Here is a 6,170-nt window from a genome sequence, read left to right as displayed (position 1 = left end):
AGTATGAGTTGCTAACTGCAGTGTTAGCGTAAAATGTATTGTCTTGTCTAAAGTACTTTCATTCATCTCATTTGTGTGCTGATTCATCTTGGATAGCATTAATAAAGTAATATGAAAATTCCTTACATTGACTTTTCAAGGCAAACTTGCTTGTGTTTTCTAGCTTAAGTCACTGTTCCATATTTTGCTGAAATTAAGCCTATCTTAAAACAGGCTTTTTTTCACTTGGAAGAGTCGGAAAGGCTTTTTATATGATTGTAACTTGTTCTTTTCCTGAGCATTATATTTAAGAAAATTTCCCTTGTGTATTTTATTGGGGATCCTAACTATTGCTTTATTGTACAGAACATGTTTGCTAAGAGTTGGCACCATTAGCATCTGTTTGCATATCTGAGCTGAGTCTCAGTTAAGACTTGTTATTGAAAATCAGCAGTCATCCTTATTATTTGTTTTTACTGTTTTAAATATATACCATTGGAGTACTGACTCCATTAAGAGATGCTTTAGAATCCATAGAAATAAACATACTTGAATGGATTTTAGATGTACAGCCTGAGGAAGAGTGATAGATGTTCAACGCAAGCAATCTTTGAACACTAAATTCCAGTCTTACTCTTCCTAGAGCTGTTTCTGCTATTCTGAATTCTTAATTTCTGAGCTGGTCTGATGTTATACTGCTGGATACTATGAAATATGTAGTAACAGATATGCATTTGAATCTCAAATTCAGAAGGGAAATCTGATTTTCAAGCCTATTCCAATATATATGTTACAGTACATTGCTTATTACCGAGCCTTACATACATTCTCACAAAAGAAATGTCAAAAACTATTTGAAATTTTCTGGATTGGTCCCCGTATGCTGAGGCATGGTACTTTGTGTTCCAAATGAGATTTGAAACTAAAGATCATCTCAGAACTTGTGTCCATAGGGTGCAGTTAAGAAAAGTGTTCACGTTTGAGTTGTTAGTGTGAAAGTTGTATCACTTTTCTCTCTTTTGTCTTAACACACCTATCTAATTTGAAATTGTGAACCATTTCAACTTGGTTAGCTTGGTTTAACTGAAAGAGTTAGGATATTTAGTCTGCATTTTTGAAAGAGTTTGCTATTATTAAATTAGTTGGGTAATTATAGCACATGAGACTGTAGTTCTGAAAGAACTACTGTTTAACCCCAGTAGCTACATTCATTTATTTTGTGCTGCAAGCAGACTAACCAGTAACTGCTGTGACTTCTTTCCAATAGCGGTACTTTGAAATTGAGTATCTTCATAGTTTTCTTTTCCCTTTCAGCTTAAATTAATGATTAGCGTCCATCTTCAGCAAAGCTACTGCAAATAAATACATGAAGAAACATAGCACTGACATATTACAGATTTGCCTAAAAAACAGCCATTTTCATTTCTCTTTTTAGCATTGAGGATTTAATATGGAGCAAAAAGATTAGAGATGCCCAGGAACTGTTATAGCAAAGGTGTACGATGCTGTCATATCTATGGATGGCTATTAATATGACACTGAAATTCCCATGATGTATGTCAGGTGGGTCTGGAAGGTACACACTTGTATATTGCAACACATTCAGAACAGTTCTTGACTGAGCAGATAATTATTGTGACTTTAAGCCAAGTATTCAAGGGCTGTGCTCCACTAAAAAAAGCAAATCTGAATGTGCAGCATAGATTCTGGCTTTTTCAGGCATAGGAGACTGGTGCTTCTTAGATATGTGGATATGTATCTGTACTTGTATGCCCTCTGAACCTTTAGGTTGCGACTGTTCTGACATTACTGCAGTGAAGAATTAAATATGCTGGACGATAAACATTGGGTGGACGGTACTGTATGAAGAAAATTCTCAAAATGCTTTATTTAAAAAAAAAAAGTATTACTTTTGGCAGTTTTGCTATTCAAATGAGTATAATGGACTGTGGAACGTGTCTGCACTGTGATTGCATCTTTGTGGTAATCTGGTCATTGGAAACACTGAAACATGAACTAGAATGGAGTTCTTTTACACTCAAAGCATTTGCTGTTTTCATTTTTACAAACACTGGTTTATACATAATCTGAATTGAATGTGAATGTTTTTTAAACACCTTTCTGGTTCTTAATAAGATACATTTTTGATAGATTACTGCAAAATTTCCTGTATTTGTTTAATTATTAAAATAAAAATTGCATGGACCCTGACTTACCTTGTATTTTAAAAGCCATCATTTCATGCTGTTGGAGACCTAAACCTGGTAGCTATTTAATGAGTAAGATTCTTGTTTTAGTACACATAAGTAGCTTATTTATTTCCCAGCAGAATAGCTTCTTAAAACTGATTTCTGTAGAAATACTTTGTTCTAAATGCTATCTTTCAAGTTAAACAGTTGGTCAAAACTTGTTGGAAAACGCAACTGTGAATATCTAAGGCACTATAAAAGCTACACGAGGTTATATCAAAGCACTACCTTTCACAGTGAAGTTCAGTGTTACCTAGGAAAAAAATTGTGGGTTTTTCTGATAAAAAGCTTAATGAACTGTATTGTTACCTTGGTTCTGATTTCATGTAGATGTGATAGGAGAAGGTCCTTTACCTTAGCAGTGTTTTTTGTTTTGTTTTGGAGAAGTTGTCACTACAAAGTTATATTTGTCCTAGTGGACAGACTACTGTTGAAGATGTTTCTTTAGGGGATTACCTTGTCTCTGCATGGAAGATTGGTATGGAAGACCACGAGACGGATGCATTCTGACATACAGAAAATCAAGCACAGGCAGTAGGAGGCATGCATGGAAGAGCAACTCGTAACTGAACTCAGACATAAAAAGGATGAGTATAGGAGGTGGAAGCAGAGGCAGATGACCCAGGAGGAGAACAGAATTGCTGTCTGATCTTGCATGAATAGGATTAAGGAAACCAAGGCAAATTGAGCTGAATATGGGAAGAAGTGGAAAGGGCAACAAGAAAGGATTCTCCAACTGTTTAACAGCAAAAGAAAGACTTGAGAAAGAGATACACACCAGGATGAAGGGGGCTGGAGAATTAGTGACAAATGATGTGGAGATAGCCATGGTGGTGCCCTATATCCCTCAGTATTTATTGTTAAGACTTGTCTTAAAGAGTCTCATGCCACTGAGACCAGAGGGGTTACCTGGAGTAAGGTGGTGGAGGAGGACCAGGTTACTGAACACTGGACAGGTTGCACACGTTAATGCTGAGGGAGCTGGCTGATGTCACCACAAGATCATTTTCAGTTGTCTTTGAATTGTCTTGACAGCTGCAGATGGTTCCTGAAGACTGGAAGGCAGCAAATATCTCTCATATCTAGAACAAGAGCAAGAAAGAATACTTAGGGAGCTACAGACCAGTCAGCCTCCCCTCAGTCCCTGGAAAGGTGATGGAGAAATCATTCTGGAAAGTGTTCCCAAACACACGAGGGGCAAGAAGTTGATTGGGAGTAGTTAGCTTGGACTTCAAAGGGCAAATAATTGCCTTCTGCAATGAGGTAACTAGGTTGCTGGATGATTGGAGAGTGGTTCGTGTAATTAACTTTGACTTTTTTTTTTTTTTTTTTTTTTTTTTTTTTACTTTCTTGACAACTTTTGATTCCCAGAGCAGCAGCATCAGACAGACAAAGTATGTTTTAGAGAGGAGGGTAGTGAGATGGACTGAAAATTGGTGGAAAATCCAGCTCCAGGGAGTTGTGATCAGCAGCAGAGAGTCCAATTGGAGACTAGTTGTGTACCTCACGTGTCAGTATTAGGATCAGTACTGGTAAATACCTTTTCTGTTGGTCTGGATATTGGAGCGCACACTCAATGCATTCGCAGATTATACAAAACTGGGAGGAATGACTGGTAGAAGAGATGACTGCCATTTAGGGAGCCCTCAGCTACCTGAAGAGATGGTCAGAAAGGGATGTCACAGAGTTCATGGGGAAGTGGAAGGACCTGTACCTGAGGAGGAGTAACCCCAGGCACCTGTACCTGCTAGGGCATGACCAGCTGGAAAACAGCTTGGAGGGAGGGACCTTATGAGCCAACAGTGGACCCTTACAGCAAAGGAGGCTATTGGTATTCTGGGAGTGGCACTGTGAGGATGTGTCAAAACATCAGTGGAGTTGATTTTTCCTGTCTGCCCAGCACTGGTTAGGCCAAATCTGGTGTAGTGTGTCCAGTCCTGAGCTCGTAAGTTACAAGGAAGACTTAAGGAAATTCAATGCAGGGCCACGAAAGTGGTTAAGGGAACTGAATATCTTTAATATAGAAAGAGACTGAGTGCTGGAACTGTTTAGTTTGGAGAAGAGAAAGCTCAGGGAAGATCTTACTGGTATATATAAGCTCCTGATGAGAGGGAATGAAGACAAGAGAACCAAACTTTTCTCAATAGCGCTCACAGATAAGATGCAGTAGTTGCCAGGAAATTCAATCTCAGCATAAGAAAATACTTTTTTACTGGGAGTGTGAACAAACGCTGAAACAGATAACCTATTGCTGTTGTGGAATCTTTGTGGAGATGCTCAAAATCTAAATGATTCTGTGATTCTGCATGAAAGTAAAATTTGTATTGCATGATAACAAGAACAAAACAAATAATTTTCATTAATCTGTCATGAATGCAACTGTTACATCACAAATATAAAAAGGAAGCTTGAGATTTTTTCAAACTATGAAGAAAAGTATTCAGTAAAAATCTGCACTTTGTGGATTGATTCTAAGGAATCAATTCTAAGAAACAGAGTGAGCACTCAAAATGGAACAATTTGCTGCTGTAGCTGTCTTTGCTGAGTGCGTTGTTTTAGCAAACAGATAAAACCTAAATTGAAGTTTTAAAAAAATTCATTGTTTTTAAGAGACTTCTTCCTTTAGTTACTGCAGGGGCTTGAAGGGTGCAGCTGCAGTTGATAGCAGTGCCAAAACGTGGATTTATCTTACTGAAGTTCAATGCTGATGTTTGAGATACGATTCCAGTTTTCTAATTTAATTATCAATTTGTTTTTTTACTCCATTACATTTTCAATGTAATCTTTTAGGAATAGGTACATAAGTTTATGTGACTGTCAGCATTAGCTTGCACGGAGAGTTCAGCTTAGTCTGAGTAGTCACTACCAAGTATTTTTTGATTACTTAGAAATTGCATTTGAAATATGCTTAAGGGCAAATTCTGCCCTGTAGAAGTCAGGAATTTGTGAACTGCAGAGAGAAAAGAATCACCTTTCAGTGACTGGAGCTAACAACTCTTTTTACAATAAGGAAACAATCTATTGCTTCCTGAGTCTGAATTTGGTTCCTCTGGGGAAAAAAAAAAAAAAAAAAAAAAAAAAAAAGCCCCCCAAAAAACAAAACAAAAAAAAACCAAAAAATTTGCTGCAGGAAGATGATTTCAGCTTGGCACCAGTGTAATTGGATTAGACTTACTTTTTCTTTGTTTTAAAGTATGCTTTAATCTACACTGACTAGAGTAGTGAATCGGCTTCTGTGTTCATATTAATTTTCTGATTTCAGTAATTTCAGATAAGGGTTACATGCTTTGATCTGGGTGATGCTGTAATCGGAATTAAGCATTGTACTACTCACTATTTTTATTGTACAAGTCAGTATGAATATGCTTGGAGAATGCCTCAGAGCTCAACTAAACATTCATAATATGCAGTAGCTGCATATCTGATTGAATCAATTGTTTATTTAGCCATATTCAACAATAAAATGCTAATTACTGATTGAATAGCATACTCAAATGGAAGCCATCCTGTTACCCTCAGGTTATCAGCAGAATTATGCCCTAGGCACAAACTGGTTCCAAATGAACAGATTCTGTGTTCATTTGCTATCTCTGAGGAAGGAGCTAATTTCAAGTGAGATGCAGTGGAATACCTGTGGATGTCAAGGGGGTGATTTCTTAGATCAGAAATGGATGGTGTCTGGCAGCACTGAGCATGTGGAATGGCTGGTCCCTGGTGCATTCTGTTTAGTAAGGGACTTGGTTACTGTCAGGACAAGAAAAACACAAAATACATACTATGTTGGAGCAGAGGTGAGAGAGCAATGTCTGTCCTGGTATCTGTAGCAATAATCGCTTCTAAAACTGTAATCACAGCCACGTGGCAGCACAGTGCCTTTTGTACCGTTATTTTTAGTGCTCATAGCAACAGATTAAAGAGCATGATAAAAGCACACGTTTAAAA

Source organism: Lagopus muta, chromosome 6 (assembly GCF_023343835.1).
Source record: "Lagopus muta isolate bLagMut1 chromosome 6, bLagMut1 primary, whole genome shotgun sequence".
In the NCBI taxonomy this organism is placed as follows: Eukaryota; Metazoa; Chordata; class Aves; order Galliformes; family Phasianidae; genus Lagopus; species Lagopus muta.
This window is presented reverse-complemented; position numbering follows the sequence as displayed.